The sequence below is a fragment of the Hyperolius riggenbachi genome, chromosome 5 (genome assembly GCF_040937935.1).
Source record: "Hyperolius riggenbachi isolate aHypRig1 chromosome 5, aHypRig1.pri, whole genome shotgun sequence".
Lineage (NCBI taxonomy): Eukaryota > Metazoa > Chordata > Amphibia > Anura > Hyperoliidae > Hyperolius > Hyperolius riggenbachi.
In genome coordinates, this window is record NC_090650.1 from 73,005,598 (window position 1) to 73,019,011 (window position 13,414).

The following is a 13,414-nucleotide window of genomic DNA, read 5'->3' on the forward strand; positions in this document are numbered from 1 at the left end:
TGGCATTTTAGGGGCCCTAAACCGTGAGGAGTAGTCTTGAACCCAAATGTCTCAAAATGACCTGTGAAATCCTAAAGGTACTCATTGGACTTTGGGCCCCTTAGCACAGTTAGGCTGCAAAAAAGTGTCACACATGTGGTATCGCCGTACTCAGAAGAAGTAGTATAATGTGTTTTGTGGTGTATTTTTACATATAACCATGCTGGGTGGGAGAAATATCTCTGTAAATGACACATTTTTTTATTTGTTTTACACACAATTGTCCATTTACAGAGAGATTTCTCCCACCCAGCATGGGTATGTGTAAAAATACACCACAAAACACATTATACTACTTCTCCTGAGTATGGCGATACCACATGTGTGACACTTTTTTGCAGCCTAGGTGCGCTAAGGGGCCCAACGTCCTATTCACAGGTCATTTTGAGGCATTTGTTTTCTAGACTACTCCTCACGGTTTAGGGCCCCTAAAATGCCAGGGCAGTATAGGAACCCCACAAGTGACCCCATTTTAGAAAGAAGACACCCCAAGGTATTCCGTTAGGGGTATGGTGAGTTCATAGAAGATTTTATTTTTTCTCACAAGTTAGTGAAAAATGACACTTTGTGAAAAAAACAATAACAATCCAATTTCCGCTAACTTTTGACAAAAAATAAAATATTCTATGAACTCATCATACACCTAACAGAATACCTTGGGGTGTCTTCTTTCTAAAATGGGGTCACTTGTGGGGTTCCTATACTGCCCTGGCATTTTACGGGCCCAAAACTGTGAGTAGTCTGGAAACCAAATTTCTCAAAATGACTGTTCAGGGGTATAAGCATCTGCAAATTTTGATGACAGGTGGTCTATGAGGGGGCAAATTTTGTGGAATCGGTCATAAGCAGGGTGGCCTCTTAGATGACAGGATGTATTGGGCCTGATCTGATGGATAGGAGTGCTAGGGGGGTGACAGGAGGTGATTGATGGGTGTCTCAGGGGGCGGTTAGAGGGGAAAATAGATGCAATCAATGCACTGGGGAGGTGATCGGAAGGGGGTCTGAGGGGGATCTGAGGGTTTGGCCGAGTGATCAGGAGCCCACACGGGGCAAATTAGGGCCTGATCTGATGGGTAGGTGTGCTAGGGGGTGACAGGAGGTGATTGATGGGTGTCTCAAGGTGTGATTAGAGGGGGGAAATAGATGCAAGCAATGCACTGGCGAGGTGATCAGGGCTGGGGTCTGAGGGCGTTCTGAGGTGTGGGCGGGTGATTGGGTGCCCGCAAGGGGCAGATTAGGGTCTAATCTGATGGGTAACAGTGACAGGTGGTGATAGGGGGTGATTGATGGGTAATTAGTGGGTGTTTAGAGGAGAGAATAGATGTAAACAATGGATTTGGGAGGTGATCTGATGTCGGATCTGCGGGCGATCTATTGGTGTGGGTGGGTGATCAGATTGCCCGCAAGGGGCAGGTTAGGGGCTGATTGATGGGTGGCAGTGACAGGGGGTGATTGATGGGTGGCAGTGACAGGGGGTGATTGATGGGTGATTGACAGGTAATCAGTGGGTTATTACAGGGGAGAACAGATGTAAATATTGCACGGGCGAATTGATAAGGGGGGGGGGTCTGAGGGCAATCTCAGCGTGTGGGCAGGTGATTGGGTGCCCGCAAGGGGCAGATTAGGGTCTAATCTGATGGGTAACAGTGACAGGTGGTGATAGGGGGTGATTGATGGGTAATTAGTGGGTGTTTAGAGGAGAGAATAGATGTAAACAATGGATTTGGGAGGTGATCTGATGTCGGATCTGCGGGCGATCTATTGGTGTGGGTGGGTGATCAGATTGCCAGCAAGGGGCAGGTTAGGGGCTGATTGATGGGTGGCAGTGACAGGGGGTGATTGATGGGTGGCAGTGACAGGGGGTGATTGATGGGTGATTGACAGGTAATCAGTGGGTTATTACAGGGGAGAACAGATGTAAATATTGCACGGGCGAATTGATAAGGGGGGGGGGGTCTGAGGGCAATCTGAGCGTGTGGGCAGGTGATTGGGTGCCCGCAAGGGGCAGATTAGGGTCTAATCTGATGGGTAACAGTGACAGGTGGTGATAGGGGGTGATTGATGGGTAATTAGTGGGTGTTTAGAGGAGAGAATAGATGTAAACAATGGATTTGGGAGGTGATCTGATGTCGGATCTGCGGGCGATCTATTGGTGTGGGGGGGTGATCAGATTGCCCGCAAGGGGCAGATCAGGGGCTGATTGATGGGTGGCAGTGACAGGGGGTGATTGACGGGTGATTGACAGGTGATTGACAGGTGATTGACAGGTGATTGACAGGTGATCAGGGGGGATAGATGCATACAGTACACGGGGGGGGGGGGTCTGGGGGGGGGTCTGGGGAGAATCTGAGGGGTGGGGGGGTGATCAGGAGGGAGTAGGGGGCAGATTAGGGACTTAAAAAAAAAATAGCGTTGACAGATAGTGACAGGGAGTGATTGATGGGTGATTAGGGGGGTGACTGGGTGCAAACAGTGGTCTGGGGGGTGGGCAGGGGGGGGTCTGAGGGGTGCTGTGGGCGATCAGGGGGCAGGGGGGGGGAAATCAGTGTGCTTGGGTGCAGACTAGGGTGGCTGCAGCCTGCCCTGGTGGTCCCTCGGACACTGGGACCACCAGGGCAGGAGGCAGCCAGTATAATAGGCTTTGTATACATTACAAAGCCTATTATACACTGTTGCAGCGGCGATCCGGATGCCAGTAACCCGCCGGCGCTTCCGAACGGCCGGCGGGTTACGGCGAACGGGGGGCGGAGCCAGTCCCCGGCGGCTGATCGCGTCACGAATGACGCGATCGCCGCATAGCCACTCCCGCAGCCGCCCCCGCCGATGGGCGTATTGCGGTCGTTTGGGACCGGTCTTTGCCGCCGCCCATCGGCTGGGGGCGGTCGTTAAGTGGTTAAAGGATACCTGTATCGAAAAAAAAAGTACCCCAAATGGGTACTCACCTTAATAGAGTGAAGCCTATGGATAATCCAGCCCCTGTTCTGCCCCACCTGGCCATTTCAGCACTACGTCACCTGACAGACCTTAGGCAAGCCTCTGTCAATGGCTAATACCTAAAAATTAAAATAGGGCTTAGATAAAAATATGTAGTGTAAGCTTCATGAAAACCTGAACTGAAAAGAATTAATTGTATGCGTAGTAGCCAAAACATCTAGAGCTATCCTGGTGTCTTATATTAGTAATCCCATTGTAAGGAGTTGAATTTTGACTGCGTAATGTGTACAGCAGCTGTGTCAGTGTGACGTAAAGCCTAGTCCAATCAGCTCCCAAGGAAAATAAACAATTGGCTTTCAACTTGAACAAACTCTCTAGTTGTTAATGGGGTTCAGAGGTACCAAAGTGAAATTAGATTAATCAAAAACCGCGCAGCAGTGCAATGCGGTGAGGCCGAATGGGATCGCAACTTACTGGTTGAGGGGACTAGAGTGGAGGAAGGGGAGTGGAGCAGAGCAGGTGGCAGCGGTGAAAACTGCCGCTTTAATTATCCTAAGATCGTCTTTCCCCTGATCATGATTTTTGGTTTTAAACCAAAAATCGTTCAGCCCTACCCTATACCGGCGATACAGAAGGCTGAGGACAGCGGCGTGGGAGCGATCCGTGCGCATGGGGCTGGAGGAAGCCCCAGGTATGTATAAAACTTTTATTTGATATTGTCTCTGCTACACTTTAACTCCCACAAAGTGCTTTTTAAACCTTAATTGGGCATTCTACCAAATATGTTCACATATACAGTTCTGGTCCCTTAGACTACATGGCCCTCCAGTCCATTCTGACAGTTGTAAACAACAGAGGTTCAACTTCATGTATACCCAAAGAAGGAAGGGGAAGGACAGAAGGTATGGGTTGCTGGGGGTGGGTATTCTAATAGGGACAACGCCATTTTGTCTACTACTTTCTTTTGACCATTCTGCACATGCGTGGTTCATTCTTTTGAGAACTGCGCATGTATAGATGCTCCTAGTGATGGGAGCGCAAGTGGACTAGACGGTGCATGGGCAGTCAGCATGACTGCCGCAGGAATTTTGGGGATGCCAGCGGTACGATGGGGGCAGGCTCAGAGTACACCGAGGGACACACTATGGAGGGCTGGGCAAAGTCTCAGGTAAGTAAAAGGCCCTTTTTTAGTTTAATTCAGGTGTTCTTTAAAGTTAGCTTAAAAAGGATGATATCCATGTTTGTGATTTTCCTAATTTACTCAGGTCAACTTAAATGTATCCAATGGCGAGCTAATTTAATTGCATCCTTTTATTCTTTCTGGATTTTGTTTTTGTCTCGCGTGCAAACAACCCCCTAACTTTACCTAAATACATTGTTTATATATTGCACCATAACTAAATGCATCATAACAGATGTGCTTCACCAATGGAGAGATTTATCAAGACTGGTGCAAAGAAAGCTAAAGGAAAAGTAGTGCAGTTAATCAAAGCATCCATTCAGAATTCTTGCTACATTTACCAACTGGGACCTGCTTGGTTGCCCTTAAAAACTGCTGTGGTTTTCTTTGTGTCTTTCATGCTAAATCAGCCTCTTTGAGCCTCATCTGTGACAAGATACTTGCACAGAATGTTAGGAGATCTGAGAAAGCTGGGATTCAGCAGTGGGATAAGCATATGTTCACAGCAAAAGAATTTCAGCTAGCTCAGTGCTGTGACATAAGCTCAGTATGCAGGGGACAGGGAGTAGATAGTCATCTGTAAGATTAACATTTATAAGAAGCAGGGCTGTGACTAGAGGGGAGCAGCACATGCAATCGCAGGGGGTCCCAGAGCTGTTATGGGGCCTGAACTACTAAGTTTCCCTTTCTCCGATACAGGAGACTATACTTCAGATCAGGTGTATTTGTGGCTACACTTGCATGCTTTGCTTGGTGTGAAGCTCATGATGGCCACTCTTGTTTTATTACCCTTGTGAGATGGGCCCCAGGGCCATGAAGGGCACCAAGGGTAGGCAAGGGAAGGGTTGTAAACATTGGAGGGCCCATCAAAGTTTTGCAGGGGGGCCCCATAAGTTGCAGTTATGCCACTGATAAGATGAGATATCAATTGTATAAGAGCACTGTAATTACTAGTTAGCACTTTCATAAATAAGGGCCAGATCTCACTATGGCGATTAGCAGGCGATTTCCGCTAATTACTGAAGTGCTATTTTAAAGCGCTAGAATAGCACTAGCGCTTTTTAAAGCGCTAGTGCTGTTCTAACTCTATGGAAGTGATCTCACTGCCGCAATTGGCACTATTCGTGGGCGATTAGCGCCAATTGCAAAACGTCTTACCTGCAGCATTTTGAGGCAATTCTGGAGCGATCATGATACAGTGTTTAATAAAGCGCTGATCGCGATCGCTCTGAATCGCGGAAGTGTACACTGATTTTTACTGTTAACCGCTAATCGCGGTAAAATCACTTGCGCAAAACGGTAGCGCTAAGCGAAATAAGGGTGAATGGGCCCTCAAGAGCAAGGCTGTTTTGGTGCTAGGGTTGGAGAGACTCTGGTCTTCTTCTTTAGGTTCTTTAACCAACATGAAAGTTCCAACTTTGGGCATCTACAGGTCTAGCAGATGAAGTATGGTCCGGTGTTAGTCGACGAGCAGATATGCAGACAAACCTTGTTGTTCTGATTAAGTTTTTGAAGAAGACACTTCAGGTTTTGAATGCTTGTAATAAACCATGTACAGTTATTCATTAACTGTGCTACCTAAATGGATGCTTGTTTGTTTGATATCTACATCTAGGTCTATATCTACGCAGCCAAAACACAAAGTGATGTCCACAGCTGTTCTCTAGGCGAAAATGCAACAATACTATACTTTCGCAAAAGTGGGTGAACAGATATGCAAAATAATTTTTTTCCAAAAATGTTATATTCTCACAAATATTTGCGAACTTGTAGGCAAATACTTTAGATATGGCAAAACAGAATGGCTTTTCTTATGGACTCACGAAAATATGAACATGTAAAATGAAACTGTGGGAGGAGAATGTTTCGGGATTTAAAGGACAACTGGAGTGTGAGGTATATGGAGGCTGCCATATTTATTTCCTTTTAAGCAATACCAGTTGCCTGGCTATCTTGCTAATCCTCTGCCTTTAATACTTTTAGCCATAGACTCAAAACAAGCATATGCAGATCAGATGTTTCTGACATTATTGTCAGATCTGACAAGACTAGCTACATGCTTGTTTCATGTGTTTTTCAGACACTACTGCAGCCAAATAAACCAGCGGGGCTGGCTGCCAGGCAACTGATATTTCTTAAAAGGAAATAAATATGGCAGCCTCCATATTGTTCTCACTACAGTTTTTCTTATCATCGTCATCATTTTTCAGTGTTCTCCGCAGAAATTTTTTTCCAGTCGGGTGGCAAGAAAAAGTAGCAGGGTGACATGAAAAAGTAGCCGGGTGGGGCGAGATGAGAGAATGCAGGACCAGTGCTTCTCTAAACAACTTTGCTTACAGCATAGGAGGAGGCCAGACAATGACAGCTGGGTGCTCACCAAAACTAGCCGGGTGGAGCACCCGGCTAAAAGTGCCTCGGGAGAACACTGATTATTATTATTAATTGAATTTATAAAGTGCCAACATATTACGCAGCGCTGGACAATAAATACATACAATGATACAAAGGATGAGAGACATTACGAGGTTATACAACATACAGTAGGACAAAGCTATACAAGGCAAACAGGGTGCAAAATACTTGATCATGCAGTTATGGGCGGGTAAGGTAGGCCCAGTAATACAAGTACGAGGCGGTCATAGGAAAGGAGCACATTTATAGGGCACACAATCATGTAGAATCCACTAGGAAAGGGAGGACCCTGCAAAGGCTTACAATCTAAGGGAACCTTCCTTTAAAAAAGGGAAATGGCCATTTTTGGTTAACCTCCTTAGCGGTAACCCCGTGTGTGACACGGGGTAAGCCGCCGGAGGGTGCCGCTCAGGCCCTGCTGGGCCGATTTTCATAATTTTTTTTTTTGCTGGACGCAGCTAGCACTTTGCTAGCTGCGCCAGCACCCCGATCGGCGCCGCCGCGCGCCCGATCGCCGCTATCCGGTGCGGCGCGCGCCCCCCCCCCCCCCTCCAGACCCCTGCGCTGCCTGGCCAATCAGTGCCAGGCAGCGCCAAGGGGTGGATCGGGTCTCCCAATGACGTCGGTGACGTCATCCCGCCCCGTCGCCATGGCGACGGGGGAAGCCCTCCAGGAAATCCCGTTCTTTGAACGGGATTTCCTGATCGCCTTTCGCCGGAGGCGATCGGCGGGGCTATCATGTAGCGAGCCCTGGGCTCGCTACATGATTTAAAAAAAATAAATAAAAAAAAAACTGCTGTGCTGCCCCCTGGCGGTATTTTTCATACCGCCAAGGGGGTTTTTAATGGTGAATTTAGACCAAAAATCCCACCTTACACATTTGCTGTTTTTCGGTGAAAAATATTCAATAAATTTGCCTCTCTGTCTCTACTGTAGACTCCTCAGAGCATCAGTATTGTGGTCTGATCTTCATGAACTACCCATAAAAGACATGCCAACTGCAGATGTAAAGTTGACCAAAGGTTGACTATGTGGTTGGGGCTGTTCCCTTGCAGAGCTTGACTTCCAGCTTCAAAACCCTGCCATATCTGTTAAAACAGCTTTTTTTGAGTCTGTCTACTGAGTCCTCCAGTTTACTCTCACATTCCTAAAGCATAATGTAATTTTGCTTTCTAAACAAAAGGTATTTGCAACCATTCCACTTTAAGTGAGCAACTGTAGTTTCCCATGATGCAACACTCCCAAATATGCAAATTATCTCTATGCCCTTGACCTTGCCCAAGGCTGCAAATCCAGAACCTCTGGTGGTATAGTCAGCCTATAGCTTATACATTTTACAGAGTCGCATCAATCCAACATGCATACAGCTTGTTTTTGACTTTTTGGTCTTCATCAGTGCATGACATGGATTGATAGGGCTTGGATTATTCCCTAAAGCATGCCAGTATGTTAAATCCCCCAGTAGAGTTGGGCAGGGCTATTAGGTTGTGAGCAATACTGAGAAGTGCCCATATCCTATTCACCTTGCTGCAAGGCACCTGAGGAAGCCGTCTAGTATCTGTGAAATGCGTTGTCTATTTTGTGTTTTGAATAAATATTTTTCCAGTACTACTGGTGTTTTTTTTTATCAGGATAGAGAAGAGAATATCTCTCATTCTTATTTTAAATATTAGACGTTTTTATATATTTTTACACTTGGGCACCTCCACCCCTTACGTTGTGAATTGTTCCGCATTTTCTGTACAGCACTACAGAAAATCTGTCAATTCTATATAAATGTGCAAAAAATGATGTGCTTATGTACACACGTATAATAATAAAAAAAAAAGCACAGCTTTCACCTTCAGAGTAGGTATGATTTTATCAATGTTGAATTTCACCCCGTTTAATTTTAATTCTTGACCTCAGGGTAAATTCCCTTTTCTTATGTAAGATGCAGACAAAGGTAGAATTTTATCCAAAGTGTTTTTGCTAGCTAGCTTAATGTATGTGATATGTACAATGAGAACAATTGTGAGACCTAGAATATTGCGATATCCGTTATCTATTACTGCTTTGTTCATCATTAGCCCACTGTACCACCTGGCAGTATTTTTTCTAACATGGGAAACATGGTCCTCTGAAACAGAAGCCATGTTGTTTTGAGAGAGAGGTTCATGCCCTCTGTTTAGAATTTAATCAGTTCTTTTGTTGCTATTGGTCCCTGTGGACTTATGTACTTTAATAGGAAATAATAACAGATGACATTGCATTTATTGCTGGCTGGGACTCTTGCTCATGTGGACAGCTATTTTAATTTCCCTTTCGGTGTGCAGACTCCAGCAGTAATGAAAGTTGGAAAAAATAAAAGTTGGTGCTCACAGCAACAGTTCTGCTTAACAGAGCTGGGTGTATTTTGGCTTCATAGTTAAGTAGCAGATGATGTTAACAGGCAGCATTGTTTTTAACAGCAGTGTGAGATTTTGGGCCGTTCATTAAGTGAATCTTGGTGACTTATTTTTACATTCGTTTTCTAAAATAAAAATAAGAAAGTTACCGGTAAGTTGGCTTAGAGTCAGACAATGCATAAACATTTGTGCCTGGAATACTGACTTATCAAGTAATACTCACATTTTTGGGGGCCTGTGACGTGCAAGAAAACAAGTGCCCAAGCCAAACTAAGCCTTAATGTGCTCCTGAGGAAAACTTATTATTTATTGTATTAACCAATTCTGCATCACAGGTTTTTTTACCCCCTTCAAAAGCTCTTCCCATTCATTTGGTAATTACTTTATCGCTACTTATCTCACTAAAATATTCTATATATTATTTTTTTGGGACAAACTAGGCTTTCTTTGGGCAGTGCTTTATGCTAAGAATTATATTATTTTATATGCATTTTACAGAGAAGAAGAAAAAAATCGCCATTTCTCAGCTTTCAGTCATTGTAGTTTAAAAATAAAATGTACTATTGTGCATAAAACAGACACATTTTATTTGCCCATTTGTCTCGGTAATTACAATGTTTGAATTGTGTCCCTAATACAATGTATGGCGATAATATTTTATTTTGGGGTAGGGGTGGAAGGAGTTAAAAAATAATGAAAATGTAATTAAGTTTTCTATGTTAAGTGTATAATGATGTATTAGGATGTAGTTTTACTTTTTAGCCACAAGATGGTGCTATGCTAACTCAGTTTTCTAAAAATAGAAAACAGAACCAAATGTTTACATGTGTTTACAGTTGTTTATATACAGGGACGTAGATAAGCGTGGCAGAAGTTTAAGTGATTAATATAGGGCCAACATATTATGCAGCGATGAACAATAAATAGGGAAACAAACAATGTTAATAAGGGGTGACATACATAAGTGTATAATACAAGATAAAGCACTCAGGGAAACAAACGTATTACGTGCTCCCTATTGGGACAGACCCCTAGCGCACTAAAAACATAACCTTTATTAGAAACAAAATATATAGAAAGGGTGAGCAGCACGTGTAATATTTTACAACAAATGAACAAGGGTTGTCCTGTTAATACCGGGCAGCCCAATGTGTGTAGTTTAGAATAAACATAGGAGTCATTTGAGGTTCAGGATATTAGAGGGTCCTCATTAGGTTAAATATCCATTGAGGAAAAAAGGTATAAGCTCTCAGTTAGATATATAAATGTATGTAGCACACGGTTATACAACATAGCACACGCAAACGGTATAAGATAAGCAATCATGCGATTAGTTCATGGGAAGGATGTTGTTGTTGAGGTCCCAAGACCAAGGAGGATAGACTAGGGGGAGAACCCTGCCAAAGGCTTACAATCTAGGGTAGCAGTATATTACATCTCTTGTGACGAGATTGCAGATTGGATCGGTAGTTCCTACAATCAAGATTTTATTGTCTAGGGACATGCCAATCAATCCATTTGTTACTTTGTGCACAGTAACAAAAGCATTCCAGGGATTCCTAGTGGCTGGGGCTGAAATTGCAGTCATGCACCAAGGGAACAGGGTTGCTTGGATATGTCACGTTGGTAAAAGGTTGCTTCAACAACCTAACTAGAAATACAATATCAGCAACGCAACCTAACAATCTGGTAACATTCCTTCAGAAGGTAGGATTCTTTACTTGGTTATATACCGTGAGAATATGATTAGGAATTGCATAATAAATAAGGCTATGTACAGTGAAATCTACATGCTATAAATATCAATCAGTGAAGCTGAGAGTAATGTTTACATCAGATGAATAGTTGGGTCAAACAGCATATTTACTTAACAGGATGAAAATGCGGCCAAAGGATAATAAAAATAATTAAAATCTATCAAATAAATAAGGTTTGAGGTAGCTTACCTCAATGAAGAAAAAATAATATATAATCTTTGATAGCACTGTCAACGCATTTCATGGGTCTTCACCCACTTCCTCAGGTCAAATCAAGTGCCACACTATGTTCAGAGCCAGAAATAGAGCACCAGGAAAGGCGCTCTATTTCTGGCTCTGAACATAGCATTGCAATTGATTTGGTCTGAGGTAGTGGGAGACCCACAAAACGTGTTGCCAGTGCTATTAAAAATGTATTAATTTATATATTCATTTTTCTACATTGAGGTAAGCCACCTGAAACCTTATTTATTTTATATATTTTAATTCATTGTATTATCCTTTTGGTGCCTTTTCTTTCTGTTTGTGCATTTAATAACCTCCCCCCTGTCTCATGGTAGGAGATACCCTAGGACCCTTTTTTTCTTATAAGGTGCTACCATTTCCTGCTGACCGGGATCCTCGAGTGGAGTCGGGTTTATTGATCTCTATCTGCCTATATTGGTTGGTTGCCCCATTGCGGCCTCCCTTTGTGAGTACCCTCTGTATACTTTTTCTTATTTCATCCATTGAGTTTGACATACTGCACCTTTTGGGCTCCCTTTGTCTCTGTATTTTTTCCGTTTAAGGTAACAGCTCACCCCCCTCCCTTTTTTATCTAGCATATTTGCTTGCATACATTTGCACAAGGTTTTCACCACTGACGTGCATGATCAGTACCCTTTAAGATTCACAAACTCAGTGTGCACAGTTTAATTAGGCTCAGGGACAACAGGAATGTCTGAATGAGTTTAAAGTGAACCTTAAGTGTAAAAAAAAAAAAGTTTTACTCACCTGGGGCTTCCCTCAGCCCCCTGCAGCTGATCTGTGCCCTCACCGTGTCTCTCTGATCCTCCCGTCCCCGCCGGCGGCTACTTTTGTTTTTCGCCGTCAGGACCCGACAGGCTGGGAACGCGAGTGATTCTTCGCGTTCCCAGCCACAATATCTTCCCCTATGCTGCTATTGAGGCCTTCCTTGCACAGCCTGTCGGGTCCTGACGGCGAAACCGGAAGTAGCCGCCGGCGGGGGCGGGAGGATCGGAGAGACACAGCGAGGGCACCGATCAGCTGCAGGGGGCTGAGGGAAGCCCCAGGTGAGTAAAACTCATTTTTTTTTTTTTACACTTAAGTGCCTCTTTAAAGAACGAGGTCTTCCTAGGCACACAGACCAGCTAATAGCATCAAAAAACTATTTACAGTAGATGGTCGTGCATCATCTTCAAAAATACTTCAGTCTTAGCAGACATATACAGATCTCCTCAATTCGCATTCAGGGTAACACTGTGTGTAATGTGAGATTATTATTATTATGATAATTATTATGAGATAACAATTCTATATTCCTATTTTCTTAAGTATGATAAGAACACAATACCAACAAAGTATAATAGATGTAGCAGATAAAGCTGTTTCTCAGAATCTAAACATAAGATGATTGTAATGCCTCATATTTTACATGGCAGAGAATGAGTGGGTAATGATTTAGAAATAAAATTGGTAAAACAATGTCAGTGGAAATTACACACATTTAGAAACTGTATCTTAATACTGAAGTAGATCAATCGGTGTTGAGATGTTTGAGTTTGCCTTCCACTGTAACATCACAAGAAGTGGATGCTGGACATAAAGTCTCAGAAAGGTTAAAGCAGGACTCTAATTCGCACAAACTTAATAAACAAGCCAGCATCACTGTAACCCTAAAACTGGACAGACAGAAATTTAAAGGAACACTATCAATTAAAACAACTTTTTTTTACTACGCTATATTAGGGTATACATTACCGCTAGTGCTAGGGGCACTTTATTTTTTCACCCAGTTCTCTCTCCCTGCTTAAAAATCATCCTTTATTCCTTACACAGCTCACGAATATACTTCACTGTGTCACAGCATACAGGAGACATGAGGAGGCTGATCTGAGGAGGTAACAGGTAACTAGATGAGCTGTAATATTGCTGAAATATAACTAGCAGGGAGACGTGTATACACTATTCCTGACTGACTGACTGACTTGCTTGTGATTACATTCCAGGCTGCATCTACTTCAAAGGCTGCAATGAGAGGGAGATATGCTGTTCACAAAGGCATTATCAGGATCTGTATCAGTCAGAGAACAGAAGACAAGGAACACACATTGCTGGAATCTTTAACCCCTTACCACCACCTGAATAAGATTACTTCAGCAAGGTGATTCTTAAACTATACACTGAGGAGTTGATAGCAACCCCCCTGTGCAGGAACATGGTCTAGCCTTTTAAGAGCCCAACACTTTTGTATCTAAAACTGACAGGGGATTTTACAGCAGAGAGGCAGGGTTGTGTGAGGAAGGAACATGCTTCTCGTACTTGTGGTAATGTGTGCCTGAACATATAGCATTTTTTAAAAAAATGCTTTAATTGATACTATTCCTTTAAGGAAATTCTATCCTTTTATGTTCTTTTATTCAATTTAGACTAAATCGTTTGTTTAATAATTTTTGACATTTTTCTATAATCTTTTAGTGCACTAT